Genomic DNA, 17,078 nt, shown 5'->3' with positions numbered 1-17,078 from the left:
AAAAAAAAAAAATCTTTAAAAATAAATAAATAAATAAATAAATAAATAAATAAATAAATATCGCTGACTAGAATGGAACCAGCTGGTCCTATAGATGTTATCACTGAATAGTTGAAAATGTTGACCCAGTGACAATTACATAAGTCAGAAAAGTTTCTAACTGGCTATTCTCATCCTTTTTGGTGGTTCCATTATTATGATGGTGGACAACATGGATTTAAGGGGCTGTAGAATAGATGATGACTAATAGGCTTAATTGGCTTTGTAAATCCAGATAGTTTTCTCTAGATGTGTCACTTCACATAGGCATTTATAAGTGTTATACGAAGATCAAATTTAGGAATAAATTGTCCTGTGTGTTTCCAGAGGGTAGCAACCCTTTAACTATTCAGTCCTGAATAGACCAATACTCCTGCCCAGATAGGCCATTAGAAATACCTCCACCCTCTCCTCTCCAGAAAAAAACCTGAATGAAGATTTACTTTAAGGGAGCAATGCTCTATAGCAGTGGTTCTCAACTGGAGGTTATTTTCCCTGCAGGGAACGCATGGCAATGTCTGGAGACAATTTTAATGGTCACAACCGGCAGTGGAAGGGAATGCTGTTGGTACCTGGTACATAGAGGCTAGAGATGCTACTAATCATACTATAATGCCCATACTAGTTCCCCAAAGAAACAATGATCTGATCCAAAATGTCAATAGTGTCAATGGTGAATAATTCTACCCTATCTTAGGAAGAGTATGAGAAGAAAATGCACTGAATAGATTGGGGTATCAACAATTTATCATCATTAGGTGAATGGTTATACTATTCTATTGCTTTTATCACATCTTTAGAGGTGGGCTGTTTTATTAATTAACCATGCTATCAATTTAGGTGTCAAGTATTGTAAGCAGCATGTACTTGAGTCAATTTTTTAAAATTATCATTATAGTACAAAGGCCTTCCCAGTGTCTAATTGGAAATAGCAGTTTATAGTCTTGAGACCAGGTTTGCCCTTTATTGGAGTTATAATTTCCACTTCACAACGGAACTATGGGAAATTTGCCTCACTTTATGGAAATTTATTTCTGAAAAGTCCTGTTGCAGAATAAGAATGTTCGAGTCATGACTTCTCTTTCAGTGAGATGAGTTATATCAAGTAGGGCCCAGTAACAAGGAGGCAGTAATTGCTGAGAAGCATTCCAGAGATCTAGGAAGCTCAGAAAACACAAAATAGATTAATTAAAAAGAAAATCATACCAAATCACACTTTGCTCCAGCTGTTAAAACCTAAAGATTAAAAGAAATATCAAATATAATCCAAGGTAAAAAGATATCACATACAGAAGATCCAAAACAAAGAGTACTAGTTGACTTAGAAACAATGGACAGAAACTTTAAAGTGCTGAAAGAGAAAATAAAAACAAAAACTATCAACATAGAATTCTCTAAGCAGTGCATATACACTTCAAAAAAAAGACATTTTAAGATAAGTGAAATTGTACGCTAATTACAAAAGATGCATTTCAAAAATAGGGATATAAGTGAGTAGAAAATGAGAAGATGGAAAAGATACAATGTACAACACAAACTATAGAAAATCTGAACACTGTCAATCCAACGAACCTAACTGACGTTTATGAAGTCCTCCCTCAACACATTTCAAATGACAGAAGTCATACAGAGTTATGTTCTCTAACTACCCTGGATGCAATAAGCTGACATTTATGAAGTGCTCCTTCAACAAATTTCAAATGATAGAAGTCATAGAGAGTTTTATGTTCTCTAACTACCCTGGACAAATTAAGCAAATAGTAACAATGAGGTATCTAGAAAATATCGAAAAGATTTGGATGGAATGATAGACCTCAAATTAACTCATGGATTAAGGGAAAAAAATACAAAGGAAATTATGAAATATTCAGAACTGAATGCTTACGAAAGTAAAACTGAATTTTGTGGGAGCAGCTAAAGAAGTACCTACACTTATTTCTTTTTATGTTAATAGTAGAAAAAAGCATCGGTATCTTCTCAAGTGTAGATCTCGCTGGAACAAGTGTGGATCTCACTCTTGCCTGAATATTCACCATCACTTCATATTGTACTTAGGTTTGTCTATTGTTTTGATGATGTATCACTGATGAGTTCGGGAAAGTGAAGTTATATAACGGGGTTTGTTCGATGAAAGCAAACTGGTTTTGGTTTTATTCACAGAGTAAGTAATACAAGAGATAAAGCATTAGCAATGTCCAAGGCCACAGAGAAAGCTCCAGTCATTGCCATGACATTGTTCTGATTCTCAGTTGTAAAGGAGCCACAGAGGCCATTTTCCTGCTGAAGTCTTGTCAGTCCTTAATAGTACTTTCACTGGCCAGACTGGGCTCTGAAGCTGGAGACAGCATAGCATAGAACTTTCTCCTATACTGAATTTTGTGTATGAAGATTTACATTAGTATACTAGAGCTGCCATGCCAAAATACACACAGTGGTTGGTTTAAACAACGAAAATTTATTTTCTTGCAGTTCTAGAAGCTAGAAGTACAAGATCCAGGTGCTGGCAGGGTTAGTTTCCTTTTTTAAAAAGATTTTATTTATTTATGAGAGAGAGAGAGAATGAGAGAGAGAGAGCACGAGAAGGGAAGGGGCAGAGGGAGAAGCAGACTCCTTGAGCAGGGAGCCCAGTGCAGGACTGGATCCTGGGACTCCAGGATCATAACCTGAGCTGAAGGCAGGCACTTAACCAACTGAGCCACCCAGGTGCTCAGGGTTAGTTTCTTTTGAAGGTTATGAGGAAGACTAGGTCCCATGCCTCTCCTCTAGCTTCTGGTGACATGGTGGCAATCTTTGATGGTTCCTTATACATTCATCTTCACATGGTGTGCCCCCCTGTGTGCCTATGTCCAAATTTCCCCCTTTTACAATTACACCAGTCATATTGAATTTGGCTCTCCCTAATTATCTCATTGTAACTTGATTACCTCTGAAAGACTCTATCTGCAAGTTAAGATTCCATTCTGAGGTACTGGGGGTTAGAACTTCAACATATGAATTTGTGCGGGACACAAATCCACCCATAATGAGACCATTACATTTTCTTCTTTTGGAATGAAACATTATCATAACTGTCAATATTAACAAGCTTCATGAGTACAAACTACTTGGTTTCATAAATTTTCCAACTTTCATAGCAGCCAAAAACAGACCCTATAATGCTCGTAGCCAAGCAACATGTCTATGCCATCTTGCACCTAGAATATTTATGTAATTTTAAAGCTTAACAAAAGAAAAATATGGACAATCCACACACAGTAAACTAAGAGCCATTTCATTCCCAATTTCTAGCTAGTTCAGAAATATTTGAGCATCTCCTCTTCCCTGAAATGAAGAACAGAGCTCTGTTCCCTAACCTGGTTCTTGTCTCTGCCTCATTTATCCTGTTAATTCTCCAAAGTCCAGGGATCGACTTATTTACTATTGGCTGCACAGGAGCAGCCAAGTCCACTCTGAATTTTTGCATCAGGCTATCTGCTTGGTTGTGCACTGAATGCTCATATCTGTGAGATCTGCTGGTCCCTTTGATCTTATCATTTCCCCCAACCATCACTCATAAAGTACATGTATTCTTGCAGGATTTTTTTCTGAGCTCTAAATTGGCCTCCTTGTCTCTGCTACTAGTCCTACGATGCAGGGTTTTCCTTTGGTAGCAAATTCAACCTTTCTTTTAATGATCTACATATTTTAGGGACATTGATTGCTTTAAATTTCTTATGCTCTTTCAAATTGTCTCTTGTTTGGGGGTTTTGGTGACTGACAGACTGTTCTGCTGCTGTTTTATAACCCTGAGGGTCTGGAGCAAACTTTCCTGAAGTTTTGCTGGAATCTAGGTTAGCACAACCTACTGTTGCTGCCATACTTGCTCTGGGGCTAACAGTCATCACACCTATCCTGCTCTCTATAGAGTTTGGAACAATTTTCTCAGTGGCCCTTTTGGAAGGTGCTGAGCTAGGGCACTCCATAGCTATCCTACCCACATGGAGCAGAACTTGGCCACCAGTACTCCCTATAACCTGCCACTGCCCCTAGAAGGGATGTTTCCCACTATGGTGTGGTGTGTAGAGGTTGGATAGACACTATTTTAAAATCCAATAGCATTGGGGCACCTGGGTGGCTCAGTTGGTTAAGCAACTGCCTTCGGCTCAGGTCATGATCCTGGAGTTCTGGGATCGAGTCCCACATCGGGGTCCCTGCTCAGCAGAGAGTCTGCTTCTCCCTCTGACCCTCCTCCCTCTCGTGCTCTCTGTCTCTCATTCTCTCTCTCAAATAAATAAATAAAATCTTTAAAAAAATAAAATCCAATAGCATTGATACAACTGGAGTGTATACTTTTATGGTCAATACCCATCCCATACAGTAGTTATAGACATGTACCTGTTATGGACTGAATTTTTGTGTTCCCCCAAATTTCTTGTGTTGAAATCCTAACCTCTAATATGCTGGTATTAGCGGTCTTTAGGGGGGTGACTAGGTGATGAGGATGGAGCCCTCCTGAATGGGATTAGTGCCCTTAACAAAAGAACCCCAGAGAGCTCTCTCATTTTTCCATGTGAAGACACAGCAGGAAGATGGCTGTCTATGAACCTGGAAGCAGGTTTCTCACCAGACAATGACTCTGTTAATAATGCCTTTATCTTGGACTTTCCAACCTCCAGAACAGTGAGAAATAAATATTTGTTGTTTAAGCCACTTAGTCTATAGTATTTTAGTTATAGCAGAGCAAATGGACTAAGACTCACCACTAAAGCCATACGTGCAGATATAAAATAAGATTTACTGGGAAAATTTTTACTAGCAGAGAGGTAATGAAGCACCTAATTTACCAAACATATCATTGCACAGCTTATTCTGCATTAAAGTCAACTTTTCAGTTAAAAGGAATCCTTCCCCATAATTTTCACCATATTTAAAGGGACAGTGGATGAGAAACTTCCATGTGACTAAGCAACAATAGAAGCTCCCCAGTAGAGGAGGGAGACTTTTGACAAAGAAGAGCCTCTAGAATTAGCAGCTAGAATCAGCCTGTGCTACTGAGCTAACTGGAACCAGCTGAGCCACCTTTCTACTAAGTTACAAAAAAGTGTTTGTGTATGTATAGGAGGGGACAGGGAATGAACTTCCTGACATCCAGATCTGTTTCTTTTCAAAAAGCTACAGAACTGGGCCACCTGGGTGGCTTGGTCGGTTGAGCATCTGACATTGGCTCAGGTTGTGATCTCCAGGTCATGCGGTTCGAGCCCCATGGAGCACTTTCTCTGGCTCCCAACTCCGTGGGGAGTTTGCTGCTCCATCTCCCTTTGCCCCTCCCCCTGTTTGTGCATGCTCTGGCTCTCTTTCTCTCAAATAAATAAATAAAATCATTTTTTAAAAAGCTACAGAACTAAAATATATTGAGTAATAACAATTTTTAGCAATGTACATCTGCTATACATCTTTAAAGAAGAAATCACTATATCCGCACTAATATGATATTATTGATCAGTTTTTTCTTCAGGTACAATTGAACAATTTTACTTGACTGTATGTCAAGCAGTTTTGCCTCCAGAACAATGGAATATCATAGTTGTATTCAATTTAACTGAATGCTGACACCCTTTCTGTTACAACAGTCTAATTGTTTAAAGAGCATCATTAGAAGAGGCATGTGGGCTTATAGAAATGTAGATTGATAGTTTCTAAGGGTCCATTTGTCATTTTAAATCGCCCTGAAAAATCAGTGTAAGAAATAAAAAAATAAAGCATATTGAAGCCATTAGGAGAATTTAGAACACTTTAGAAATGTCCATTCCCTTAGAGTAATTCATGGTCCTTCATGTTACATGAGCATATTCATTAATTAGCCAAAGCACATATTCTATATGAATCCATTAGTCAGATTCTCTAGGAGATCCTTTCGTATTTCCCAAATACAATAATACAATACAATACAATAATGTTGTACAATAATACAATAATGTTTATCATCTGAAGCATGTTTGAGGGCTATTTATTTGCCTACTTAAAAAGACAAGTGAAATCATTCTATCCTAAGCCATTCAGTGGTAGCAGTAGTGTTCCTTTATTTTTGAAAAATTGTCACACATTATACCAAATACAGAAGCATAGCATTTGCAGAACTAAAACTATTCCCTGGAAAGCAGCCTACAGTTAGAATAAGGCTATGTAATGTCAAAGCTCTAAATTAAACATGACATCATGCTATTGACTTACCTGTCTCTTCCTCTAATTACAGATCTTTATATAGTAATGGCCACAAAATAAAATCTGAAGCTATTCACTAGCAATGCCTTCTTGGGAGTCTTTTTCCTCCTAACATGAATGGTTATTTTCTATTTGTCTTAGGTTCTGTTTTTAAATTCTATTGTTCAACCTAAAAAAGATTCTGCATTGGATTCCCATTAAATTCTAACTGGTGATACATAATGAAAGGCATTCTCCAATTCACCCTCATCTATTTTCATATTCGGGACTATTTCCCACCTGCTCAGATATTTATGTTCCAGTATACTTCTCTATCTCCCTCAGGCTCCATAAATCATCTATGCTAGTTCTTCTGTGGTTACTGTGTTATGTAACATTTCTTTAGAACAGTCAGGCCTCTCCCCAGGTGAGGCTATTTTTTTTTTTTTCCTCCTGGGAAAACTTGAATATATTTTACTTGTTCTGTGACATTTTTATTTTACCCCTGTGTATGACTCTAGCCCTGACTCAGAATTTTTACTCTCTTGAATCACATCTAGAAAATGTGATTAAGGGGCGCCTGGGTGGCTCAGTCGTTAAGCGCCTGCCTTCGGCCCAGGTCATGATCCCAGGGTCCTGGGATCGAGCCCCGCATCAAGCCCCGCATCCGGCTCCCTGCTCGGCGGGAGGCCTGCTTCTCCCTCTCCCACTCCCCCTGCTTGTGTTTCCTCTCTCGCTGTGTCTCTCTCTGTCAAATAAATAAAATCTTTAAAAAAAAAAAAAAGAAAATGTGATTAAAACTAACTTGAGAACACTTTTTAGAATCAGGTAATGTTTCTACCTCAGATGCCATGGTACATTATTTAGGAGGCTTTGATGCTCTCCCTTTCACTAACATGGAGAAAGGATTGTTTTTTGTTTCATGTGCAATTTGATACTCCAAAATAAATAAATAAATAAATTATACAAATAAATAATACACATTGCTTTATGCACACTTTGGTTTTATGGTATTTTCCAAGTTAATTTTCAGCTGACCTCTGATTCACTTGTATATAAATATTTTTGGCTTGGCTATTCAAACCACCCAGTAGATTGTAAAAACATTTATACAAAATAATATGACTTTACAATATCAAATCAAAGCATCCCTGCAATTACTTTTTTTTTAAAGATTATATTTATTTATTTAACAGAGAGAGAGAGAGAGAGATCACAAGTAGGCGGAGAGGCAGGCAGAGAAAGAGGAAGAAGCATGCTCCCTGCTGAGCAGAGAGCCAGATGCAGCTCAATCCCAGGACCCTAAGATCATGACCTGAGCCAAAGGCAGATGCTTAACGGACTGAGCCACCCAGGCACCCCTGCAATTACTTTTATATGATAAATTGAATTGCTTTCCAATTCCAACTTTCCCTTTTTACCTATTAACTGCTTGTTGCTTCTTTTCATGTTGATTTTTTTTTAAGATTTTATTTATTTATTTGATATATAGAGAGAGAATACAAGCAAGGGGAGCAGCAGAGGGAGAGGGAGAAGCAGGCTCTCCGCTGAGCAGGGAGCCCAATATGGGGCTTGATCCCAGGACCCTGGGATCATGACCTGAGCTGAAGGCAGACACTTAGCTGACTGAGCCACACAGGTGCCCCATGTTGATTTTTTTCCAACTATGTGTTGGAAGTTCAAGGATGCCAATCAAAAAGACACATATTTATCATTATAATAATTACACTGTATACCTTAAACTACTGTGACACTGTATATGAATTATACTTCAACAAAAAATAAAATACATATAATTTTTCTTGGTTTTTACAAGTTGGAAATTGGTATCAGATGATGGTGAAAATGGAATAGTGGGTCTAATGTACATAATTCAGGAGCTCAGTTTCACTGAGGATATAGTGTGGGGCATAGAGAATCTTGAATTTGGTCCTTTATAGGTAGTTTTGGGAGCAAACTCAGAACTCACTACCCCAGCTTCTAGAGGTAAGCCCTGCTTCATATCCTGCTGAGTAAAATGATAGCTTTCTAAGCCTTGCTGTCAATCTAGGGGATTGATATGGTCACTATTTGATAAATCACAAAGGTCTTCTCTTCTCTGGAGAATTTCCGCTGGGAAGGTTAAAGACATTATTTTCAATGTTTCTTGAAAATGTTTCCATCCTAACCCAGGAAAGTGTCAGTAATTACTCTCTTTCCAAAATATATTCATTATAGGAAGTCAACATATTTCTACAAATGCCCCATTTTTTAAGAACACTGAGTTATTATTTGACTAAAGGAATGTGAATATAAGTTATTTAGCCTCACATCTTTTTATTAACAGCCTATGGCATTCTAGTCTTAACCTTGGTGGAAAATTAAAATGACACATCAGTTTGGAGCTGCAGATAAAGCCTTTGTCTTGAATAACCCCAGATAATATAATTCTTGACACCTCAGTGACACCAATTCTTTGGAAAGTTATGTGATGGCATTTCTTAGCTTAATGTGTTTACTGTTAAAGGGAATTATAATCCAATGATTAATACACAAAAGATAGTTTCCTGGGGAATGAACTACAGTGTTTATACCTCCAGAGAGACCTTTGGAATAACCTCCAGCCTAAAATTATAGAACCAGAGGAGAATGTAACTTTCAGTGTTGAACCATACCATATTTTATTTATATTATTATTTTTATTTCATTATGTGCTACAGTGAGCAGAGACAGATTTTAAATATCTAGTAGATACATATATTATGAAATAATGATAACTGTGAATATCATGTCAGTGTTATGGACCATGCTTTTCATTTCATAAAGGTCTTAGTTACTAAAGACTTAAAAAATTCTACTCTAACATATAACGATCTCTGCATTCTAGACACCCATAGTAATTGGAAGATCTTTACTCTGTAGGACTGAATTACATGTAAAATATTAACATTTCAAACATGAAGGTCAAGAGAAATAACAATTTCTTGATTATTAGGACTTTGTAGAGTTTGCTTTTGTCCTATGACCTTCTGTGGTACTTTGGCAATCTCAATTGCTTGATAGCACTATAACACAGGGAATAGAGAAATGAGACAATCCTCAAATTCATCAATTTCCTATTTTCCTATATTGGTCAAATATTTTTAAAGAAAAAGGCTGAGCTGATGGCTGAAATAAGGAGCAGCACTGTACTTACCTTGAATAAAGGGAATCATGTAGAAGAATGCTGGCCAGATACATAGAAAAGATGATGAGAACCCAAGAAAGTGGTTGACGGTAGACATGGAAAGGAGAAATTTATTCAAGATACATTTAAAGAGCCCTATAGGAAGATTGCTTGGTTGTTTAAAGTAAGAAAGGGGGTTAAATTCCTGATTTCTAGCATTGGTTAATGTATAAATAAAAATGTCATTAACAGAGACCAAGCCCAGAGATGAAAACTGGGTTGGATAGTGAGAGATAATAAGGATTAATTCACTTAATTTTGGATTTGACTTTGGAATACCCATGAGATGTCTCAATGCATAGTTTCCCTTTCCCAAATTGTTCTCAATAACCAAGGATTGAAGGCAGAGTCTTTGAATGCTATCCAATTGATCTTTTGACCTAAATGTTGATTGTCTCTTTCAGGTTGCATTAAAAATATTGCCAGAAAATAGGCATTCAAAATAACACAATTAATGTTTTTCTTGACTACAGTTACAATGGCTTCTGGCATCACTCCATTCACAAGAAAATTCTAAAATCATTGTTCCTTTGCCTACGTGCTGAAGGTCTTTTCTAGATGGGTTGTTACCAGAAATAAAAGCCTTTAAGAACTGGAAAGACAGAACAATATGGATAGAAAGTAGACTCTCTCTTCTGAATCCACTTCAGCTTCCCTTTTTGATCATATGCAGAGTCACAATGTTTTCCTCTTTTCAAATAATTATGACTTAGGCTTTCATATATTGAATCTCCAACTAGTAAAAGGAAAAGGATTAATAGTAAGTTATAATCAACAGGTTTCAAAAATTCCCATCAAATATTTCCATTGTTGAGATACCACATCACATTAATCAGAATGGCTAAAATTAACAAGTCAGGAAATGACAGATGTTGGCGGGGATGAGGAGAAAGGGGAACCTTCCTACACTGTTGGTGGGAATGCAAGCTGGTGCAGCCACTCTGGAAAACAGTATGGAGCTTCCTCAAAAAGTTGAAAATAGAGCTACCCTATGACCCAGCAATTGCACTACTGGGTATTTACTCCAAAGATACAAATGTAGGGATCCAAAGGGGTACGTGCACCCTGATGTTTATAGCAGCAATGTCCACAATAGCCAAACTATGGAAAGAGCCAAGATGTCCATCGACAGAGGAATGGATAAAGAAGATGTGGTATATAAATACAACGGAATATTATGCAGCCATCAAAAGGAATGAGATCTTGCCATTTACAATGATGTGGATGGAACTGGAAGGTATTATGCTGAGTGAAATAAGTCAATCAGAGAACGACATGTATCATATGACCTCACTGATATGAGGAATTCTTAATCTCAGGAAACAAACTGAGGGTTGCTGGAGTGGTGGGGGGTGGGAGGGATGGGGTGGCTGGGTGATAGACATTGGGGAGGGTATGTGCTATGGTGAGTGCTGTGAATTGTGTAAGACTGTTGAATCACAGACCTGTCCCTCTGAAACAAATAATACCTTATATGTTAAAAAAAAATAGAAGAGGGCGCCTGGGTGGCTCAGATGGTTAAGCGTCTGCCTTCGGCTCAGGTCATGATCCCAGGGTCCTGGGATCGAGTCCCGCATCAGGCTCCCTGCTCCTTGGGAGCCTGCTTCTCCCTCTGCTTCTCTCTCTCTCTCTCTCTCCTCCTCTGTCTCTCATGAATAAATAAATAAAAAAATCTTTAAAAAAAATAAAAGAGCCATGTTTAAAAAAAAAAAAATAGAAGATAGTAGGAAGGAAAACATGAAGGGGGGGAATCAAAGGGAGAGAGACGAACCATGAGAGATGATGGACTCTGAGAAACAAACTGAGGGTTCTAGGGGGAGGGGCATGGGGGGATGTGTTAGCTTGGCGATGGGTATTAAAGAGGGCATGAATTAAATGGAGCACTGGGTGTTATACGCAAACAATGAATCATGGAACACTACATCAAAAACTAATGATGTAATGTATGGTGATTAACATAACATAATAATAAAATAAAATACAATTTCCATTGTTTTGAACCATAATTATAAGTGATAGAACAGAGGTTGTTGACTAGATATTGTAAGCATTGATTTAGAATATAATATTATGTAATTTTTTGGTTTTGGATTTGTTTGTATCTGCAGGAATGCTTACATACATGTATGTAAGCATGCATGGTTGTATGTGTGCACTGTAGGAAATTTGTTTTTCATGATTAGAAAAAAGATTGAAATGTTATTTTATTTTTTTTATTTTTTTTTAAAGATTTTATTTATTTATTCGACAGAAAGAGACACAGCGAGAGAGGGAACACAAGCAGGGGGAGTGGGAGAGAGAGAGGCAGGCTCCCGGCGGAGCAGGGAGCCCGATGCGGGGCTCGATCCCAGGACTCTGGGATCATGACCCGAGCCGAAGGCAGACGCTTAACGACTGAGCCACCCAGGCGCCCCTGAAATGTTATTTTAAATAAAATCTCAGAGGTTTTATTCTCACATCTAAAAACACTAATACATTCCTAGGAAGTTTCTGGAATCCCTCAAGTGGTCTCCAGATCACTTTGGTAATCTAGAACTTGGTCCAGAACCAACTTAGTAGTAGAGCATTGCCTGACCCAAGGGAGTTCTCATCTACATCCCACCCTTAGGAGAACTAGTATGTCGGCATTACTTTAAGCTTGTTAGAAATGCAGAATTCCTGGGGCACCCGCCTGGCTCAGTTGGGTAAGTGTCCAACTCTTGGTTTGACCTCAGGTCAAGCCCTTGGGGTCTTGAGATGGATCCCGCGTAGGGCTCAGTGTGGTGTCTGCTTGAGATTCTCTTCTCCCTCTGCCCCTCACCCCCACCCCTGCTCATGCATGCTCTCTCTTGCTCTTTCTAAAATATAAATAAATGAATGAATGAATAAATAAATAAATAAATAAAATCTTTAAAATAGAAAGAAATGCAGAATTCCTAGCCCCACCCTAAACTACTGAATGAGAGGCTGTATTTTAACAAAATTCCCAAATGGTATGGGCACACAGTAAATTTTGAAAATTCTGCTCTAGACCAAGGTGCTTTATACATCAAAAACGCTTTTGTATGACAAATTCTGTGAGAAACTAAACTAAACTTAACCTTTGGTGTTAACTTTTTTGTATACCTGGCCAAATGAGATAAAAGAGAGAGAGAGAGACCCAAGTATCAAAAAGAGCTAATGCATTTTGTTTTGCAGTTGAAGCTGAGATGCGCTCATCCATACACTGCTGCATTCAATTCCACCTGCATTTCATGGGTTAGAAGTTTCCTTTCCATCTGTATAGAGAATGAACAATTTTGATGTATTTTAAGACACATAAAATAAATGCATAATGAAGGAGTATACAATGGGTTATCATTTCTTAACATATTCATACTGAGGTTTTGAAGATTTGAAGTCACTGTCCAGGACTTTGTAAATTTCTTGGCTTTTCTTAGTGCTCTGTGAATGTGAAGCAATAGTAGCATTTAGCTTTAGACTTAGGGATTTGTGCTAAAAGAAAACAAAAAGGAAAGTGACAATTTCAAAGCATTGCATGTTTGTGTGCACGTGCAATCCTTAGAAAGAAACAAATATTTTAGTATTTCACGACTACAAAAACCTGCTTAGTGCTAATTTAAGTTCGTGATAGATTCATTGTGGCATAAATATTTTTAAAAACCCTAATCACCACTCATTACGGTAATCAGAATACATTTTGTAATCTGTTCAGTAGAAATCCAGGAGGCAAAATCATCATTACAAATAGTTTATTCACTTACTTGTATCCTGAAAATCCATTAATTACGCATTTTATTTCTCGTTCATTAACAGCAACTGACCATACATTCTGAGTGATTCATAAATACATTTTTTGGGGTGCCTGGATGGCACAGTTCATTAAACATCCCATCAGACACTTGGTTTTGGCTCAGGCCATGGTCTCAGATCCTGGATGGAGCCCACCTCTGTATGGCTCCATACTCAGCATGGAGTCAGCTTAAGATTTTTCTCTCCCTCTGCTTCTGTCCCTCCCCACAACCTCTGCCCATGCGTATGTGTGCACACGCTCTCTCTCTCTCCCCCAAAATACATAAATAAAAGCTTTTTTTATCTTTTTAATTTTTTTTAAGATTTTGTTTATTTATTTGACATAGAAAGAGAGAGAGCAAGAGAGGGAACGCAAGCAGGGGGAGAGGGGCCGAGGGAGAGGGAGAAGCAGACTCCCCGTTGAGCAGGGAGCCTGATGTGTGGCTCCATCCCAGGAACCTGGGACCATGACACGAGCTGAAGGCAGACACTCAACCGACTGAGCCACCCAGGCGCCCCAATAAAATCTTAAAAAAAAAAAAAGATAAATACATACATCAACAGAAAGAACGTTTTTCAATAACTCTTTTCTGTATTAAGAGCCCAAACCTTTTAAAAATATATTTATCACAAGTATGTAACAAGCAAGGGTCATCAGGCATTTGAAATGAGAGAAGTGCATTGATCATACAATTAATTCTGGTTTACTGAATGGAGATTTGCTGTTTTTCAGGATGAAAACCATGGCGTTGTTTTTCAGTTTCCCTCCTCTTTCTTTCCTCCATGCCTCCTACTGTCTTCCTCCCTTCTTTCATCATTCTTCTCTTTCGTAGACAAACAGATATCATATATATTGAAAAATGTTTCTAGTATTTGTTCTATCATTGACTAGAGCTCAGGAAAGGAATCCTAATTACCTAGGTATATTATGTAAGAAGGTGTGTCTCTTTAATGTATGGGTAAGAGAGGAATATTAAATTGTGCATGTTATTAAAAAATCTGCTGCTTTGCTGTTATTGATAAATCTGAAAGAGTAACATTGATTCAAGAAGGGGAAAAATATTGGAATAGCTTTATCATTACAAATATACCACTTTGGGGATGCCTGGGTGACTCAGGTCATGATCCCAGGGTCCTGGGATCCAGCCCCGCATCGGACTTCCCTGCTCAGCGGGAAGCCTGCTTCTCCCTCTCCTGCTCCGCCTGCTTGTGTTGTCTCTCTCGCTGTCTCTCTCTCTATTAAATAAATAAAATCTTAAAAAAAAAAAATCTACCACTTTGTACTCATGCCTAAACAACATGTATTACAAAAATGATTAAGTATACCGATATGTCAGATTATTTTGGGTGCAAGTTTTGCTAATTTACAACATTAAATTGTTTACTGCCTAGATGAGGTTGCTTTGATTTACATATTTAGAAGAAAAGGGATTCTTCTTCTGACTAAATTTTGCTCTCTCTGGAACTCTAGCTTGCATTATTTATCCTCAAACATTGTCTGATAATATACTTCCTTTCCTTTTTGGTTATAAATGTAGTAAGGAGAACAAAGTATTTAAAAAGCTATCAGTGAGAGGATATTACTATTAGGAAGAGATCTAATGTTTTGTTTCATTTTGTTTTTGAAAAGCCATCCTAGAACTCAGAAGTATGAAAATAAACACCCCAGAGGCAATTGTGAAGAAAGGAAAGGTAGTAGACATAATAGAATAGTGAGGAATCTGAGTAGAAGGAAGAAGCATGCCCAGATGGAATGAAGGAAGCAGAATAAACTTGCCATGCAAAATGTGTTATGTTATGGCACTGGTCAACTTTAATATAAGTGCGGTTTGTAGACCAGCCACATAAGCTCCAGCTACCCTCGAGACATGTAGAATCCAGGGCCTCATTTTCAAACTTATTCAAAAAGAATCTCTGGGGGTAGGATCCAGGAATCTATGTTTTAACAAACTTTACAGGTGATACACATTAAATTTCTAGAAGTGTTTTACCAGATTCTAAACACTTCAGTGTTATTCACCATTTGTATCATATACCTAGAAGAGTCCCTGCCACATGGTAGACAACCAGTGACTATTACTTGAAAGAAGAAATTACTGGGAAAGGATGCTATACAGCTTCAATTGCTGTGCAGGAAAACAAAACATTCATAGTAAACAAGAAACAGAAATTTTACTCTGGGCTACTATAGCCATTTATTATATATTCACCTTCCCTACAGTTTCTTGCACTGAGAATTTATTTATACAGGGTGTCCACAAAGTCTGGAAACAGGTAATATTTTTTTTTCTAGATTTATCTCATGCTTAATGGCATTATGGAGCTGCATCCCTATTTCCCCACATTAGGAACATCCTATACACGCTGTACACGGATATTTATACATGAGAGGAGTTGTTCAGTGTAACACAATGTAACATAGTGTCTCCATCAGCTTGACCGTAGTGCTTTCTCTGTCATTCACCCTAGGCTCCTCCATCCAGTCCATTCCATGAATACTCTCATGCATTTTCGAGTGTTGTTCTCAATTCATGTGACATTTTTATAGCAGTTAACTATCTATGCCAAAGAGTCTAGTAAAGAAAATGACAATATAATTCAAAATTACTGTTATAATTGTCTTAATTGTTTTCAAGCACTATTTGAGTTATGATTTTTAATCAGTGTTTCACATAAAGAAGGCATAGTGATTTCTCCCCGGGAGAAAAGGAGACTATGAACAATTGAGATGCATGAATAATTATTGTCCACTGATATTGCTACATTCTATACAGCCATGTGTTAGATTGTTAATACTCAGAAAACATTAACTATTCTGTTTTAGTTCCTGCCTCTGTTGATTCCTGAGTGTGGATATTTGCGACAAATGAAATAATTGGAATTTGGGTAACGAAGAAGAAGAAACAGTACGGAAGGAAAAGAACGTTTTTCACAAACTCTATAGCCATCTTCTGTGTTAAAGGCTTGCTTTATAAGCAGCATGCATTCATCCATTTCTAAGAATTACACAGTATTAAATTGTTATTGGTGCTGTATCCACAGCTGAGTAGCAAATAGAATCAAGGGCTTTTACTTAGAACATTCGTTCTTGGCAGGGGGGATATTGCACCCAAGGAACAAAGGCCTGTACTTGAGGAAAGTTTTACTCTTTGTTATGTACAAAGCACAAGAATATATACAGTACATAAAACAGATAGATATGTATGTATGATTTGTGGTATTAAAATTTCATGTGGGATGATTAGAAAAAAGAAATGTCTGGAAAGGAGCCATGGGAGTGATAGTGAAAAAAAGAAGGTTGAGAAATGCTGATCTGAAGCAGAGTTAAACACAAACATAGCAGTTGCAACTCCAGAATTTCTTTATTATGGGGTAAGGGAACTTCAAATTAATAATCTGATTGGAAATGGGACAGGGTAAAGAGGTGGTTGCAGACAAGATTTAGGAGACTTTGCTTGAAGATTTATTCCATTTATGCATGGTGGTAGCCAGAATTCCTGACTCCTGTTATATGCGGCCTCCATAATCCAATCCCCTTGAGTATAAGGAAGCAGGATCTGTATATATGATGTAAATGCCCCCTGATTAGATAACATGGCAAGGGAAAGGCATTTGCATATAAAATTAAGGTCTCACATCAGCTGAATTTGAGTCAATCAAAAGAAGGATTATGCTCAGGGCCTGCCTGATCAGGTGCAGTCTTTAAAAGACACTGAAGCATCAGAGACAGGGTCCTGGTCATCCTGAAGACAGCAAATGACCATTTTGTGAAGGTCCTGTGAAGAGAGATGACCTCAAGACCTGAAGATCTGAGTTCCACAAATGCAAGGGAATGAATTCTGTCAACAACCACACAAGCCTGGAAGAGTTAGGAACTGCAGCC

At 37.9% G+C, this 17,078-nt stretch overlaps 1 pseudogene; it reads right to left on the bottom strand.

Annotated features, from left to right (window-relative positions):
* The window catches only part of LOC112819892 (small VCP/p97-interacting protein pseudogene), a 5,768-nt pseudogene extending 1,767 nt beyond the window's left edge, over positions 1–4,001 (bottom strand).
* Positions 4,002–17,078: the final 13,077 nt, after the last annotated feature.

This window comes from Callorhinus ursinus, unplaced genomic scaffold (genome assembly GCF_003265705.2).
Source record: "Callorhinus ursinus isolate GAN/ISIS: 27379988/994484 unplaced genomic scaffold, GSC_fseal_2.0 scaffold1, whole genome shotgun sequence".
NCBI classification, from domain to species: domain Eukaryota; kingdom Metazoa; phylum Chordata; class Mammalia; order Carnivora; family Otariidae; genus Callorhinus; species Callorhinus ursinus.
The sequence above is the reverse complement of the archived record's forward strand: the minus strand, read 5'-3'. Positions and strand labels throughout refer to the sequence as shown.